We start from the raw sequence: 18,238 nt of genomic DNA, 5'->3' as shown, positions 1-18,238 counted from the left end.
CCAAAGGTGGGGTTAGGCCTCTGCTTTGTTGACACCTCCTGCCCTCCCCCAGGTTATTCTTGCACACTGAGGTCAGAGATGCCCTGGGGGTGGAGACTGGACTTTTCTCTGAGAGTTTCTGGGCTGGGGGGCTGCACAGCCCCCCTCATGAGTCAGTTCTCTACCGTCTGAGCATCTGGGCAGTGGGGGAGGGCATCACCTCTTTTCCTTGGCAGTGCAGGCACAGGGTGGGTGGCAGGGGTCACCCTGGGGTTGATTGGCCTGGGAGCCATAGCATGTCAGGGATGGACACTCCATTTCCTTTATAGGTGACCAAAGGCCCAGAGAGGGAAGATGACTCCTCTGAGGTCCCAGTGCAGGACAGTTGAGTTCCTTGTGCAGTCAAAAAAATAAGTTAGCTTTTAAGACTCAAACTGTTTTTGGAAAGTGCCCTCCTCATCCCACCTCCATGCATGCAGGGACAGCCCCTCCTCTGGTTGCTTCTCTCACTGCCCCGAAGGGACAGCTGGAGCAATAGTTGGCCCCTAGTTGGAGGATCCCCCATGTGGGCCCCTACCCAAGCCCCCTGCCGTGCCTGCTGCAGCTGGTCCTTTACACACACTCCCCCACCTCTTTGCTGATTTTGTTTTTCAAGGGGATTTTCTTCTTCTTCCTTTTTTTTTTTTTTTTTTTTTTTTTCCTAATATGAAGCTGAGAAAAAGCAACCCAAAGAGATGCTGAGCAGATGGGCTGAATGGGAGCCCAGCTCCTGGCCAGAAGGCAAACTGTGGAACGTGCAGGGGGCTGGGAGAGGGGCTCGGGGCCGCCTCCTCGGCATGCTGCGGAGTGTTCACAGGTCTGTCTTCTTCGAGACCTGGTCTTAATCCCAGATGGATCAGCCGACATTTAGGGAGGGCCCACTGTGTGCCCAGCATTGTGCAGGGCCCCGTGGGGTCAGGCTGAGGCTGCTGTCCTCAGCTCCCTATGGACCTGCTGTCTCCAGGGGCCTCAACTGAGCGGAAGATATCACAGGGCTCAGCCCGGGACAAGGCTCACATGTGGAATGTGGCTTCTCGGCGTGGCAGAGAGGAGAGGGGAGGCAGGGGCTCTCATCGTGGCCAGTAGGGGACCCCCCACCTCCACCCTGGGACCTTAGGCGACAACCTCTCTGGACCATGTGAAATGAACGGGTTGGGGTTGATCCTCCTGGTTGTCTTCCAGCTTTTGGTGGGTGAGCAGGGCGTTTCATTAAAGTTGAACATGTTGGGACTTGATCTGACCTTGATCTGAATGGTCAGACTTGACTTCGGAGTCCCACCAGGTGCTGGGTGAGCTGTCAGCTAGGAGGCAACCCTTTCTCAGCCTTTTCCATCCCTCTGGGCAAATCTGAGGGCAGCCCCCTCTCAGACCTTCTCCTTTTCAAAAGGGGAGAACGGAGGCCCGAGGTTCCTGTTGCAGGAATGAGCCAAAATCTCATTCCCATCAAGCTCCTTTAGTGCTTTGCTCTCCACACCTCCTCCTGCTCCAGAAACCTCACACACGAGGTAGGTCAGGCTAGAGTGTGAGTCTCCATGCTAGGGAAGAGGATGGGGATCAGGGGTGCCTTCTCCTCCTCACACTTCATTTCTCTTGGGCAGAGCTGTGTGGTTTCTCTTCCTCTCCTCCCTGCCATGCTCCTGAATGCCTACCAGCCACTCTTTCCCTGGCAGTGGAGTCTCCTTTCCAGCTTGTAGCACCTTCCCCCCACGCGATTCTGTCTCTTCAATTTGTCTGTGATTATTGCCTCCTCTTTTTTGTCCTGCCCACCTTCTTTTGAGGTAGAGTGAGGGGTGTCAGCCTCCTGCCCCCAGATCTAGATAGATTCCGTATGGATGGGTGAGGAGGCATCTGTGGAAAGGATGTCGGGAGCCTTCTTGGCTGGGGCAAGAAGGGCTCAAGGACATCTACAAGGAGGTTTGGTTTCCCCATCTTCAGAGTCGGAAAAAGCCCTGGAGGTGGACGTGAAAGTTAGGAAAATATTTGTTCCTTCCTATCGTAACCTCCGGATGGCAGTTGAGGGTACTGCTGAGGCTGTGTGCCCGGGTGAGTCATTTCTGGCCCTGTACTGCCCCCCTTCATGTCACTGTGTCTTTAGAAGCCACTTTGCTATAGGCCAGTGGACAAGGGAACCTGAGGCAGTGCAAGGAAAGGCACCTATGATTTAAGTTGTATGTGGGGAAGGATTTACTTGGATATGGAGGGTGGGGATGCTCCTTGGTGGGCTTTAAGAACATGAGAGATGTCTACATGGGCACCCCCTTACAAGAATCCACCTTGTGTGTGCACACCTGCATGTGTGTGTATTTTCTCTGATTTTGTTCATGTTTTAAGGCCAACTGGCTTACACTTCTTGCAAATTATTTTAGGTGTAACCAGATTTTTAAAAATTTACATGTATTAAAATTCATAAATCTTAACTGTGTGCTTTTTCTCCTGGATACACAGTTGACCCTTATCAACATACAGGATGTTTCTATCACCCCAGAAAGTTCCCTCACATCCCTTCCTAGTCAATCCCAACTGCCACCTTCAGAAGCAGCCAATGTTCTGGGTTTTTTTCACCATAGAATAGTTATGCCTGTTTGTGAACTTAATTTAAAAGGAATCACAGAGTATATACTTTTTTTTTTGGTCAAGCTCAGCATGATGTCTGTGAGATTTGCCCATGTTGCTGTATATATCAGTAGTTCGTTCCTTTTTATTGCTAAGTAATATTCCGTTGTATGAAGGTACTACAATTTGTTTACTCTTGTCGTTTGTAGTATTTGAGGTTTTGGCTATAACAAATAGCCAAGTGCTATGAACATCCTTAGTGTAAGGTGTTTTTTCTTTTTTTCTTTTTTTGTTTGTTTTGGACATGTCTTCATTTTTTCTTGGTAAATATCTAGGAGTGGAATTGCTGGGGCAAAGAGTAAGTGAATTTTATATGACAATGCCAAGCTTTTTGCTAAACAGTTATACCATTTTACATCCCTACCAGCAAGATTATGAGCATTCTGAGTGCTCCACATCCTTGTCAACATTTGCCATTATTGGTTTTTAGCTTTAGCCACTCTAGTAGATGCGTAGTGGTATCTCATTATGATTTTTTTTCTAATTTATTTTCATTAGTACACTTGTGGGTTTAGAGAAAAAATGATGCAGACCTCACAGAGTTTCCATACATACCTCCCACAGCTTCCCTATTATTAACATTTGGCATTAGAGTGATTCCTTTGTTACCACTGATGAAATAATATTATAATTATACTATTAACTATAGTCCATAGTTTACATTAAGGATCAGTCTTTGTGTTGTACAGTACTATGGTTTTTAAAAAATTTTATTCTGGTAACATATATACAACCTAAAATTTCCCATTTTAACAACTTTCAAATATACAATTCATGGTGTTAATTACATTCAAAATGTTGTGCTACCATCACCACCATTCATTATTAAAACTTTTCCATCACCTCAAACAGAAACTTTGTATCCATTAAGCATTAACTCCCCATTTCCTACCCACATCTGGTCCCTGGTAGCCTATATTCTAGTTTCTGATTCTATGAATTTTTGCATTCTAATTATTTCATCTAAGTGAGATCATGTGATATTTGTCCTCTTATGTCTGGCTTATTTCACTCAACTGGATATCCAATTTTCATCCATATTGTAGCTTGCATCAGAACTTCATTCCTTTTTGTGGCTGAATAATAGATTCTGTTTGTATGTATATACCACATTTGTTTATCCATTCATCTGTTGATGGACATTTGGTCTGCTTCCATCTTTTGCCTACTGTAAATAATGCTGCTTGTGAACATTGGTGGGAAAATTGTTTCATTCCCTGCTTTCAGTTCTTTTGGGTATGAACCTAGAAGTGGGATCTATACTTAATTTTCTGAGGAACCTCCAAACTATTTTCCACAGCGGCTGAACCATTACCTTTCTACCAACAATGAACGAGTGTTTCTATTTCTCTGCATTGTCTCTAACACTTGTTACTTTTCTTCTTTTTAATTAATAGCCATTCTAGTGGGTGTGAAATGATCTCTAATTGTGGTTTTGACTTGCATTTTCCTAATGGCTAAGGAGATTGAATATCTTTTCATATACTTACTTGCCTTTTCTATATCTTCGTTGAGTAATGTCTATTTAAGACCTTTGCCCATTTTTAAGTTGGATTATTTGTCTTTCCATTGTTAAGATAGGATTTATTTATATATTCTGGATATTAAACCCTTATTAGATATGTGGTTTCCAAATCTTTTCTCCCATTCTATAGATTGTCTTCTTACTTTCATGATAAAGTCCTTGATGCATGAAAGTTTTTAATTTGGATGAAGTCCCATTTATCTATTTTTTCTTTTGTTGCTTGTGCTTTTTTTTAAATAATTCTTTTTTAAATGCAATTTTATTGAGATATAGGCACATACCATAAAATCATCCAAAGTGTACAATCAATATCATCATATAGTTGTGCATTCATCACCACAATCAATTTTTTTAACATTTTCATTACTCCAAAAAATAAAAATAAAAATAAGAATAAAAATAAAAATAGAAGTAAAAAAGAACACCCAAAACAGCTCATACTCCTTTTCCCCCCTATTATTCATTTACTTTTTGTCCCCCTTTCTTTTCTCATCTGTCTGTATACCAGATAAAGGGAGTATGAGCCATTAGGTTTTCACAATCACACAGACATTCTGTATAAGCTATATAGTTATATGATCATCTTCGAGAATCAAGGATATTGGATTGCAGTTCAGTATCAGTATAGTTTCAGGTATTTCCTTCTAGCTATTCTGATACACTAACACACTTATGCGTTATATCTAAATAATGCATAAGAATAACCTCCAGAGTAACCTCTTGACTCCGTTTGAAATCTCTCAGCTGCTGAAACTTTGTTTCCTTTTTCTTCCCCCTTTTGGTCAAGAAGGCTTTCTCAATCCCACAATGCCGGGTCCAGGCTCATCCCTGGGAATCATGTCCCACTTTGCCAGGGAGATTTACACCCCTGGGAGTCATGTCCCATGTAGGGGGGAGGGTTTACCTGCAATGTTGGCTTAGAGAGAGAGGCCACATTTGAGCAACGAAAGAGGTTCTCTGGGGGTGACTCTTAGGCACAATTTTAAGTAGGCTTAGCCTCTCCTTTGCAGTAACAAGCTTTGTAAGGGCAAGCCCCAAGATGGAGGAATTGGACTGCTACAATGGTAGTCCCAATGCTTGGGAGAATATCAGGAGTTCCTGAGGTGGAGAAGTTTAATATTTCCAATTTTTCCCCAGTCCCTCAAGAGGGCTTTGCAAATAGTTTTTGTTCTCTGCCCAAATTACTCTGGGAAGAATTGGGGTTTCATGCTAACCTGTACAAAACAACCAGATCTCATCCCCATTCAAGGTTCCCTGTAATTATGGTGTTTGTGTTGCTCATGCTTTTGGTGTAAAATTCATTGTGGTTTTAATTTGCGTTTTTGTGGTGACTCATGATATTGAACATTTTTTCACATACTATTGACCACTCTTATAGCTTCCTTTTGTCCCCTCTTCCCCCTTTTAAAACTGGGTTGTTTGGTAGGTGTTCTTTATCTATTCTGGTTATAAGTTAATTTCATTTCTCACCAGTGACTTTAATGAGCAGAAATTTTAATTTTGATGAAGTCTAATTTGTGGATTATTTTTCTTTTGTGTCTATAGCTTTCTGTGTCCTAAGAAGTCTTTGCATACACCAGGTCACAAAGATTTTCCTCCATGTTTCCTTCTGGAAACTTTATAGTTCTAACTATACGTCTAAGAGCCATCTTATTTTAATTTTTGTGTGTGATGTGATGTAGGGGTGTAGGTTCATTTATTCCTATAAGGATACCCATTTGTTCTAGCATTATTTGTTGCAAAGACTTTTGCTGCCCCATTGAGTTGCTTCGATGCCTTAGTCAAAAATCAGTTGACTGTATAATTGCACCCAGGTATGAATCTAGTTGTCTCTACAAGTCATGGTACTTCTCTAGATCAGGGATGGCAAATAAGTGACATTCGTGCCATCACTCTCTCCCTCTTCCCCCTTGGCAGACATAAGTAATGGATCATGGCTCTCTTTTTCTCCATGGGCTTAGACGTGGTCTTGGAAATCTTCTCCAGCAAAGCACTGTGGGAGTCGATGTTTGAGTTGAATTACTTCTGTCATCTCTGATTGAAATTGTCCAGAGGAAATTAAGTTACTTACTTAACCTCTGCCGGTTTGTGGCAGAGGCAGGATTTGGACTTTGGTCTGTGTGGTTCTGAATCCTGTGCTGTTTTAGCTACTACTCCAAACCGTTTTGCATAAATCCTTTGAGCAAGTTCCTTAATCTCCCTGACCTTCAGTTTCTCCACCTGTCCTGTAGGGATAATGGCTACCTGGAGGAGTGGGCGAGAGGAGCAGTGAGTAGTGCCTAACACATAGTAGGCGCTCGCTAATTGGTTGGGAAGATGATGATGATGATGATGATGATGATGATTTATATGTGGTTCTTGAAGAAGCATACAGCAGGACTTCTGTAGGGATCTGGGAGCCGCAGCACAAGAGAGAGCCTCGCCTGTTCCCATGTAGCCTTGGGCCCCTGGCCTTCCCATCTGGAGTCCCAGAGGGGAACCCTGTTCCTAGAAATCGCTGATGGAACCCAAGCCACAGCCTTGGCCGAAGCATCTGGGCCACCCATGCTCCCAGGATGTTCTCTCCGGAACTCTCCTCGTCTCTCCTTTTCATTGCCAGCCCATGGCCTTCCCCTTCTGACTGGCTGCTTGGCCTTTCTCCCTTTGACCTTGACCCGGATCCCTTTGAGGATCTTTCTCAGAAAGTTGAAGCAATATAGAATAGTGGTTAGGGACACAGTTCTGAAGCTGGTCTGCCTGGGTTTAAATGAAGGCATCACCACTTCCTAGCTGAGTAGTTTCTCTGTGCTTCAGTTTCCTCATTTGTAGAATAGAGGTAATAGGAGTAACCACCTCATATGGCTGTAATGGGGATTAGTTGAGATAATGTACATTTATCACTAGAACATAGTATGTGCTACATAAATTTTAGTCATTATTATTCCTACAAAAAAACTTTGCTTCAGAAATAGAGAATAGCAATGCTCAGAGGGAAGTTCTGTGGTTGATATAGTTTCTTCTTAAGACTCCCTGCTTTTCTGCCCAGCCAGGTCCCCATGGTGGCAAGGCCTCTCCATGTCCTATAAACAAGACTGGAAATTGCATTTTGTGTGCATGGGCCTACCCGAACCTTGGGTATCAGACCCAAAACCCTGCCTGATAGATGTGGATGACAATGACAGTATTGGAAAAAGGCCCCAAACAAAGATCCAGCCCAGCAAACTGAGGCCGACCTGGGGGAGGGATATTCCCGGAGGGGGCGTCCTCCTGGGTCGCGCTCCTAACTCTTGCCTTCTGAGTCCGGCTGCCCTGAGCTAATCAGGGGTCATGGGCCAGGGAGGCCTCGTGGTGGCAGGAAGAACAGGCAAGGCCAGCACCCTCATAAAGGTTTTGGGAATGGGACTGATTGGAGGCCCAGATAAGTCAGAGCTGTGGAGAGTACCAAGGTTGGAATGCATTTTACCATCTCTTTGTCCCCATTGGAAGTTTCCTTCCTAATTTCTTTTGCCTTCAGCTAACATAAAAAGAGCCTGTATTTCTAGGATATGCACTGACCTTGTGGGGAACATTTAATGGGTGATGGGGGAGCAGATCTAAAAGCCAAGGGAGGCCACGCTGGGCTAAAGGCACCCTTTTGGCTCTGGGCCACCCAGGCTGACTGGAGGAGGTGCTGAATTGCCAGCCCTCCTTGCCCCAGGCTCCTCCCCTTTTCTTGTGCTGCTCTCCTCTTCTTTCTGCCTGTCATCAGGGCTTGGCTCCCACCCACCTCACTGCTGTACAGGAGACCCTGTAGAATGCGTGTGGTTGAGGGCCCTCCTTGGGGACGCCTTCCCGGGCTGCACTAGACCCGGGCTCACCTCCTGCCTTTGAAAGCCTGACCCACCCCAGACTTAGCATCTGGTGCTGTGGCATCCCTGCTTGTCTTGGGTCCTGCCTTCCCAACTGGACTGTGCTGCGTCTGGGGCCCAAAGCCCTGGGTTCTGGTCCTGGGGTTCAGTAACAGACCGTGTGACCTCCTGCAGCAAAGCTCCAGGAGCCTCAATTCCTTCACTTGTAGAACGGAGTCCATTGTATAGCATAAAGGGGGGAAAGGAGGGAGCACGTGGGCAAGGGCTTCTTAAAGTGCCAGGCAGCACCCAGCCGGCTACTAGATAGGGGCACGTAGTGGACACCAGTGATTATTCTCATGCCTAATAAGCTAAATGCTTGTTGAGTGAGTTGGGCAGTCCTTTGACAGCCCCACTCTTCTCTTCCAGCTGCCATAGACACTTCCTCTCTGAGAGACTCAGGAATGGGGTCCTGGCAGATTTTGTGCCCCTGCCTCTAGCCCCAGGCTTGTCATCTATCCTGGCACTCAAACCGGTGTATCTCATCTAGGTACATATTCTTCTGGAGGCCAGAAGTCCAAATCAAAGGTGTCAGGATGGCTGCTCTCCCTCTGAAGGCCCAGGGGAGAGCCCTTCCTGGCTCCTTCCAGCTTCCGGTGGCTCCAGGCGGCTCCAGGCATCCTTGGCTTGCAGCTGTGTCATTCCAAACTCTGCCTCTGTCTTCATGTGGACTTCTCCCTCGTTTTCTCCGTGTCTCCTCCTCTTGTGTCTCTTTTAAAGACACTTGTTATTGCATTTAGGACCCACCCAGATAATCCAGGATGAGCTCATTTTGAGGTCCTTTTCTTATTGTGTCTGCAAAGACCCTTTTTCTGATAAAGTCACATTTGTAGTTTCCGGGTCTGGAACTTATCTTTTTTTGGGTCCACCACTATGCAACCTACTGCAGGGTGTGGGCTGTCCTCTCCAGGAGCTCCTTGTGGGAGCTTGGGTGAGTCCCAGAAGCTCTACCTGCACCTGCTTTCCTTGGTGTAGTTGGGCATCATTCAAGTGGTTGTGGTGGGTAAGGGGGGGTCTGGGCAGGGGCAGGCAGCGGGGAGCTGGCCCAGTGCAGCGTCACCTCTGTGTCCTGAGGGGGCAGGGCTGCCATGGGGTCTGCTGCGTAAGGGGCCCAGAGGTGATGCTTCATAAATACATAGTGGCTTAGTGATTTAGGAATCTCTTTTGATTGATCCAGCCTTGACAAAGTGGTACTGAACCAAAAAAGTCCGGTATTTTGAGGGGATATTTTTCATAATTTTTTTTTTGCCGCTTAACATCAATAACAATAAGACAAAACTATTTTCTGTAAAATGATATGTGCTTATATAAAAGAATATAAGTAATTATAAAGTACAATGAAAATGAAAATACCCCAATCCTACCATCAAGAAATGTCCATCCTTACATTTTGCTAAGCGTCCAGACATCTTGGCATCACACACACACAGAGAGGGATAAATTATTGGGATCACACTGTTAGTAGTCCTTTGTAATAAAAGTTAAATTTAATTTTACTTGTATTTAATCAATGAAGAAAAAAAAAACAAAAAAACAAGCTGCTCATAAAGGATCACCAGAGATTAAATAAATGTTTCCTCTCCATAAGAGATGTTAATTTTTATGAGAGCCTTGTAAAGTTGATTATTAAAAAATAAAACCTTTGAGGGTGGAGACATTATTATTATTATTTCTTTAACTAAATGAGTTCAACTTTATACAGTTCAGGTCAACTCCCTCTCTGAAATATGAGAACCAGGTGATTCTGGATTCCTCTTTTGAACAGAGGGAGGGGAGGCCAGTCAGTGGTGAGCTCTGCCCCCGGAGAGCTTCTTCCGGCTGAGGGACCTGGCTGTGCCCTGAGGGGAGGCTGGGCTCAGAGGGTCTCCCTGTTGTTAATTCTCAGCTACCTGAGAGAGTGTTCTGCCCCAGCCCAGTTACCCCTGGAAATCATGGCCACTGGGTCTCAAGCTGAGCCCATTGCGGAAGTGAATTGGCTTTGTTAACAGATGACATGGGCTGAGCTGATTAGATTTGGCAGCAGGACTGAGAAGTTTCTGAAATGTCAGATGTTAATATGATGGCTGCTTGGCTCTAAACGGGAAGCCAGAAGTGGGGGGTGGATGGCTGGGTGGCGTCATCTGTTGTAGGGAGAAAAAGAGGAGGAGTTTGGGAGAAAGAAAACAGGAGGTGGAGAGGAGAGAGATGACAAGGAGAGGGAAGGAGGGAAAGGAGGTGGGAGAAGGAGAAAGAAGAGGAGGTGATGAGAGAGATGAGGCCGAGGAGTTGGGTTTGCTTTATGTAGAATCACAAACTCGTAGGCCTGGGCCAAATGTGTCCTTGGATATGCTTTGTTTGGCTAATGTGATGTTAAAAAAAATTCATTTCAGTACTGTTTGGAAGGGTGTGCTCTCTCTAAATCAACATGGTTTCTATTACCCCTGTTTTGTCTTATATCCTCCTTGGCCCCTAAAAGCATCTGGGTTTAAGACCTTTGCAAGATGACCTGCTGCTGTTTCTAGAACTCTTCCCTCCTGAGGGCTAGGCCTGGTGGGTGGCCCAGGCCCAGGAGAGTAGGCCAGACTTGCATCTCATCCCGAAAAGGCCTTGGGGATCAGGAGGGTTCTGAGAACCAACTTAGATCCCCTCTTGGCTCCATGGCCTCATCTCCCTGTGGGTATCTGGGTAGGGTTCAGCACCATTTTGGAGTGCCCCCTTGGGGGTGTTCATTCAGTGCCCCTATGTGGTCGGGACAGAAGACAAGTTGCTGGAGACAGCAGGCAGGAGCTGTGGCTTCTTTATCACCATCTCCTCATGTTTGCCTTCTCTTGGTTGAACTGGGAAGAGAAGATCCCTACTCTTACGACTACGAGGAGGCAAGAGTCACAGAAACCAAATTCTGAAAGTGATATGAGATGGGATGGGACTTCAACTGAGTGTCCAGGGGTCCCTATTTTGGGTGTTGGGCGAGGGAGACCTGGGTATGTTGAAAGAGTCAGGATGATCTTGGACCATGAATACATGAGATGGCCTGTCTCTCATCTCCCCATGAGGGGACTGATTCTGGGGATGGGGGTAGGCTGGGGTACTTCCAGAGAGAGCTTTACAATGAGTGCCTTAAATGCCAGCATAGTGAAGCAGAAAGCGGGTCAGGAACTGTGGCCAGATCTGAGGGCATGAAGGTGGGGTCTTCAAAGCCTGAGTAGAGTCCACTGAATGTGAGGACTGGTCTACGGGAGGGCAAGGCTGAGTGAGGGATCCAGAGCCAAGGGGGTATTTTAAGGTTAGGGCCAGCAGTGGAGGTGGGGACAGGAAGCCCAGGTCTCCTAGGTCCTTCATCCAGCTTGGGTTGGCATGGACAACCCTGCCTCCATGGGCAGTGCCCCAGGTCCCCTTTGCATGGTGTTTCCTCTACAACCCCATTGGGCAGCCTTTCTCCCTGCTGGATGAGTCCTGGGCCCAGTGTAGGGCAGAGGGTTCACACCTGGTTTCTTGAGGAGCACCTCAGAGCGTCAAGGCAATTACCAAAATAATTGCCCCAAACTGTGAATACATGCCATAGAGCATTTCAGTTCTGAGGAGATGGGAAAGGTTACTGAGTCAGAGGCACAGTGCTGGAGTGTCACAGCTCTTCCCTCCACTCCACTATGTCATATTGGTCTGTACCAGTCAGGAGGTCTGTATAAGTTTCCTATAGCTGCTGTAACAAATTATCACAAATGTAGGAACTTGAAACAATACACATTTGTCATCGTACAAAGTGGAGGTCAGAAGTCTGAAATGGGTCTCCCTGGGCTAAAATCAACGCATCAGCAGGGCTGCATTCCTTCTGGAGGCCCTGGGGATGGAAACCCATTTCCTTGCTTTTTTCTGCCTCTAGAGGCCACTCACATTCTTGGCCCACGGCCCCTTCCTCCATCTTCAGTCAGTAGCGTTGAGCTGGGTCTACTTCGTGCTGCTATTTCTCTGGTTCTCTCCTTTTTGCTTCCCTCTTTCACTTTTAAGAACCCACCACAAGGTCAGACCCCCTCCGTGGTTCAGTGGGAAGAAGCTGGCTTTGTTGTACCTGGGTTCCTCCTCTGTAACTTGGGGGTTTTCACCCACTTCCTCAAGGAACCCACGGCACACAATAGGTCTTCCTTCTCTGGGATTTTCTGGTTCTGTGACTGGTTCTCCACCTGCCTGGTTTCATTGCTTTGTGAGCCTGTGACTGGTTCTGATTTCAGGTGCTCTCACCCTGATCTCACTACTGTGGGGCTTTAGGGTAGGCATGTCATATGTCCTAAGCTTCTCCACAGAGAAAAGGTCATACAACACTTGCATTGTCCATCTAGAGTTGAGATGTGGTCTCAGTTTTGTTACCTTTAGTCAGAAACTCACAGATCCTCCACCCAGGCAGAAAGATCACCACTCATTGGGTGGAAAAATATGGCATATGTGAGCTCTGCCCAGCGCTGATTTGGAGTTGTCCACTCTTCTTGAAGGAAGGGGCCATCGCCTGCTATCAAGCACACATTGTACTCTTCCTCCATTGAACTTAACTCTTCTCCCTGCAACCTCAGCCTGTTGCCTCTCAGTTTGGCCTGCAGGGAAACATCATGGTTGCCCACTGGGTCAATATAACACCCCCCCCCCCCCGGGGGATCTGCTTCTGTCCTAATCTAATAACTCCATTGCTTTGGTCCCAAGGACCCAGGACCACCTCAGCTTCTTCCTGACAGAATGGACTGTCTGTCGTGGGTCTGGGATCATCTGGGGGTGAGGGTGGGAAGATGCAGGGGGCAGGGAGACTCTTTGATATACTCAGAATAGTGTGCTTATATAACCTTCCCCAGGTGACCTGCCTGGCATGGAAAGCCCCCCTCCTGGTCCCCCAGGTCAGATAGCGTTGCCTGGCTACAGGCAGCCAGCAAGTCTCTGGCAGGGAGAGTAAACAGGCACACATGTTTAAAATTCAATATTACCAGGCAGGCAAACACTCAGCCTGAGCCTTCCAGCCCACCGATTATCTCCAGTTCTTCCTGCTTAGCAGTGTGAGGTTCCGTGCCGACGCCCAGATGGTCTTTCCTGGGAATTGCCCATCAGCTATTGAGAGTGACAGGGAGGGGTTAGGGAAGGCGGCAGGTGGGTCACAGCCTCTGTCCCATGAGGACTGTCATCTGGGGAAGTCTCCTGAGAAACCCCGGGGCTGGCCTGGGCTCCTCAGCTAGACCGAGCTTTGAGGACAGGCCTTGGCGTCAGCCTGGCCCAGCGCAGGTCTCCCGGTCTCCGGAGGGCAGCTCGTCCAGATTTTGATCTGCCTCCACCTGCCGGGGGCTCCCGAGATGGATCGCTGTGGGGTGGGGCCCGCTGGGGAGGGTGGTGTAGTTTGTGCCCTGCCCAAGGGCCCCCAGCGTGGGGGATGAGTCAGACCTGAAATAAGGGGCTGCACCTGTCCAGAGGAGGGGTTGGGGACACTTTTTGCCTTGGTACATACAGAGGGATGCCTTTTTTTATTTTTAAATTAAATTCAGTTTTATTGAAATATATTCACATACCATGCAGTCATCCATGGTATACAATCAACTGTTCACAGTATGATCATATAGTTATGCGTTCATCACCACAATCTATTTCTGAACATTTTCCTTACATCAGAAAGAATCAGAATAAGAATAAAAAATAAAAGTAAAAAAGAACACCCAAATCATCCCCTCATCCCACCCTATTTTTCATTTAGTTTTCATCCCCATTTTTCTGCTCATCCATCCATACACTAGGTAAAGGGAGTGTGATCCACAGGGTTTTCACAATCACACTGTCACCCCTTGTAAGCTACATTGTTATACAATCGTCTTCAAGAGTCCAGACTACTGGGGTGGAGTTTGATAGTTTCAGGTATTTACTTCTAGCTATTCCAATACATGAAAACCTAAGAGGTGTTATCTATATAGTGCATAAGAATGTCTACCAGAGTGACCTCTCGACTCCATTTGAAGTGTCTCAGCCACTGAAACTTTATTTTGTTTCATTTTGCATCCCCCTTTTGGTCAAGAAGATGTTCCCAATCCACGATGCCGGGTCTACATTCCTCCCCAGGGGTCATATTCCACGTTGCCCCTGGGTGTCTGATCCCATGTAGGGGGGAGGGCAGTGATTTCATCTGCCGAGTTGGCTTAGCTAGAGAGAGAGGGCCACATCTGAGCAACAAAGAGGCACTCAGGGGGAGACTCTTAGGCACAATTATATGCAAGGTTAGCCTCTTCTTTGCAGTAACGAGCTTCATAAGGGCAAGTCCCATCATAGAGGGTCCGGCGCATCAAGCTGCCAGTCCCCAGGGGGATGCCTTTTTTAATTCACACAAAGGTGCTTCGTGGGCTAGCCTTGGCCCCGCTAAAGGGAAATTTGTTAGGTTGCTTTAATCCCGAAGAGCACATGTGGATGCTGACATCAAGCAGCTTGTTCCAGGCAGCCTCATTTCCTCCCAAGGTAGAGCAAGGGTCGTAGCACTGATGGGGAAGCAGGGAGCGGTGGGTGGACCCACCCCATCTGTATGGGTAGGAAGGGAGACCAGCTTCCTCTCAGCTGGAGGTGCACAGGAGCTGCTTGGGGCTTCTCCCAGGGCGTGTGGGGTGGAGGCTATGGGGCGGTGTCCTGGTAGGGTCATTCCCAGATGGCATTTGACATCAGCATGGGTGGTGTAGACCCAGTCAGGTTGATTATTTTCCCTGCATGTGCTTTGTGCTTGCCCCTTCTTGGTTGCTCAGGTTCCTCCTTCCCCTCCCCACAGGTTGGATGCCACCTCCCCCAGAAAGCCTTCCTGGAAGCCTCTTGGGAGAGGGCCAAGCACCTCTGCTGGGTGTTTTGTTTTGCTTGCACAACAGCACCTTACACAGAGAAATGCTAGTGAAAACCTTTTATTCACTTCACAAATACTTATCGAATGCCTGCCGTAGAGTAGGGGCTGCTTTAGGCCCATGTCCTCATGGAACTTCCCCTCTAGTGAGGGAGTCAGACTGCAAATAAGAAAATAGTGAAAACATTGCAATTTCTTTTAGGTGCTTTGAAAGCAGTAGACAAACATAGCGTTTGGATGGTCATGATTTCAAGGGTGTTATTTGAAAGTAACTCTCTATGGGGATCAGGGAAGGCCTCCCCAGGGAACTGGCAGTTAAGCTGAGCCCTGAAAGATGAGAGGGAGTGGCTGTGTGGGAAGGGTCAGTCGTGCAGGGAGTGTCCAGGCGCAGGAAATAACAAGTGCAAAGGCACTGAGGCAGGGAAGAGTCATCTTCTTTGAGGAACAGAGTGGAGGCCTGTGTGGCTGGAGAGCAGTAACAAGGGGAGTTTGTGGAGAGAGGCCAGAGCATGCCGGGTCTTATGGGCCTTGGAAGAGGGCTTAGATTTTAATGAGGAGAGTGATGACATCTCTATTTGGCTGCCATGTGGAGAATGGATTATGGATCAGCAGAAGTGTAAGTAGGGAGGCCAGACAGGGAGGCTGTTGCGGTAGTCGGGACAAAAAGGCCCGGATGTTGGGGGTTGGCAGTGGAGATGGAGAAGAATGGATGGATTCAGGCTGTGGTGAGGTGGTCAAGGCAATGGCATGTGCTGGACGTGGCACGGATTAGACGTGGAAGGTGAGGGAAAGGGAGGACTTTAGATGTCTAGTCATCCTAGGTGGGGCTTGAGCAATAGGCTGGTTTGGGTCCCATTTTTCTGAAATGGAGAAGCCTGAGGAGGAGCAGGTTTGAGCAAGAAGATCAGGGACTTTTATTTTGGACACGCCAAATTTGAGATACTTATGAGGCAGCTAAGTGGAAAAATCAAATATGCATTTAGAGATGCTAATTTGGAGCTTCAAGGCAAGGTCAAGGTTAGAACTCTATATGTGGGAGAATCAGCTTAGAGATGGTGTTAAATCCATGGGAATGCCTGGGATAGCTTAGTATCTGGGCAGAGATGGAGATGGAGATGGAGATGAGAGGAGGGGTCAGGCTAAACATTGAGATCTCTGCCATTTAGAGATAAGACAGTGGAGGAGGAGCCTGCAGGGAGAGCTGACGGCTAAAGTTCTCTGAAGGCAAATCAGGAGAGCAAGGCTGTGGAATGCTGCAATGGGAGGGACTGGTGCTTAGAGGTGAAGATGAGGGCTTGGTTCTTGGATTCAGCACCATGGAGGTCATTGAGGGTTGCTGTGGGGCCAGATTGATTAGAAGCAAGAAGACTCTTGTAGAAGGTGTGTAGAGAGTTTCACAGAGCTCATCAAGGTGGCCAAGCTGTGGGAAGGCTGAGCTCTACCTGCTTCAGCTGGAGGGAGGGTCCTACTTACAATCTGGGACCCCATGACTGCCAGTCCTACAAAGGCCCAGTCCAGGAACACTGGTTCCCCAAGGTAGACCAGATGCCCACTGCCTGATGAATCTAGGGGACAATGGTCAGGGGGTGAGTACCTGGCTTGAGCTTCATTGGTTTGCCCCAGATCATGCATGGACCCCCTCTCCAGGAGATACACCCTGTCCTCTAGGCCTGGGAGAGCGGGGCCATGATTCCAAACTCCTGGTGACCCTTTCAGAAGTGTCACTTCCAGGGCTCCGGATCACCCTGCCCCCTGGCCAGCTGTGTGGCTGAAGGGCCCTCTGATTTAGTGAAAACAGGGCTGTGCTTGGGGTTCAGGGCATTTCACCTGCTCTTTGGGGTCCTAAAAGGGTCCTGGCAGTACCTAAGTCTATAAGAGACCAGCCAGCGCTCTTTAGATTTGTCTGTTTTGCAATCAACTGTTCGGCCTCGTCCATCCATGTTGTAGGAGATGCCCCACCCACAACTGGACTTTCCAAGCGACTCACCAGGGCCCCCTTGTGGCTGATTCCATCAACACCAGATGGTGGCCAGGGGCTGGGGCTGGGGGTGACCGTGACAAGCCCACCAGCTGCTCACTACGCCAGCTGGGCAGACCCAGGGGGCAGGCTGCCAGGAGCTGGGGCCTCACCACTCTGTCCACTGCTGACCTCATCACTCAGGTGCCCCTGGAGACCTCCTCAGGGGAGGCGGGGGAAAGTGGGGGCCGCAGCTGCCTCCCTCAGTCAGAATGAGTGCTTCTTGGCTGGCTTCTGCGATCGTCTATCGCAGGCTTCTCTGTGGCATCTACAACTTCAGTCTGAGATCTGGAAGGGGACACCTGCCCTCAGAGCCAGGAGCCAGGGCTGCTCAAACATACCCCCTGGATGCCGTCATCTCTTTTGGTAGAAGAGGGATTGGATTGTGAGAGAAAGGCTGAGGTCTCTAACTTTGCCTTTTTTCACTCCGTCTGGCTTCTTGACTGTCCCCTACTGAGTAGGGGACCATTGGGCAGGCAAATTGGAAACAGCAACGGATGATAACTGTTTATTGCAGGAAGGTGCGTGCAGCTGCCTATGGGTCTTGCCTTTGGAGCCCATAAACCTTCCTGAGCACTAGGCATGTTGCACTTGCACGAGTCAGTGTTTATTATGTGTGTATGAGGGTGAATGGGAATGTTTTGGGTAGCTCTTGGTTGCATCATTGGTGTGTTTTGTGTGTCTGTTTGGGGGTGGGTACTGTGGAACTCTGTGTTGGTGTCAGTGTATTTGCAGCCGAGTGATTCCTCCAACCAGGACAGCTGGGTCTGGGATGGCCAGCCGAAGGTTGCTACCCCAAACCTCATTAGGGCCTCCATTTGCCCTAGCACCCCATTCGTCAGCCCCAGCTGGCAAAGCGGGGGAAGGGGCAATTGTGTTATCTGACATATGGTTTATGGGGAAAAGAGCTGTGTAGTGTCAACGTCTCTACGCTGTTGTACATGTATAATTAGGCTGTTGGAGCCAGGGGACTGACTGTTAGACTCACTTGGGAACCAGAGCGTTTATTTAGGTAATCATTAACCAGAAGACTGGGAAGGAAGAGAGCATGCAATTTGCAGACCTCCACTTCCTGCAGGTTAGCTTGAAATGGAACTCCCAGCACGAAGGGAGACTGGAGCCTCTCAGCCTTCCTTCTGCCGTATCCCTATGGTGAGGGGAAGGTTGGGGGTCTTTTAGGGGCTGCCCAGGAGTGGGCTGAGTTGCGATGGACTCAGATCCATCTCTCAGGCACATCAGAAGCACAAGCCCCCCAAACTTACCTATTTCCCATGACTTCTTTTTCTGATATTGCCCTTTTGTTTAGCTTAGTCCTGGGTATATCTCAGTGGCACAACAGTATATATTGGTTCATTCAGCTCAGACCACTACTTTTAATGAACACC

General features: G+C 47.8%; 1 protein-coding gene across 5 annotated transcripts in view; it reads left to right on the top strand.

Annotated features, from left to right (window-relative positions):
* Positions 1-18,238, top strand: part of RAP1GAP2 (RAP1 GTPase activating protein 2) — a 220,810-nt gene that overhangs the window by 118,665 nt on the left and 83,907 nt on the right. The window lies entirely within an intron of this gene.

This window comes from Choloepus didactylus, chromosome 18 (genome assembly GCF_015220235.1).
Source record: "Choloepus didactylus isolate mChoDid1 chromosome 18, mChoDid1.pri, whole genome shotgun sequence".
Taxonomy (NCBI): domain Eukaryota; kingdom Metazoa; phylum Chordata; class Mammalia; order Pilosa; family Megalonychidae; genus Choloepus; species Choloepus didactylus.
Note: the sequence above shows the minus strand (reverse complement) of the source record. Positions and strands in the feature narration are given on the sequence as shown.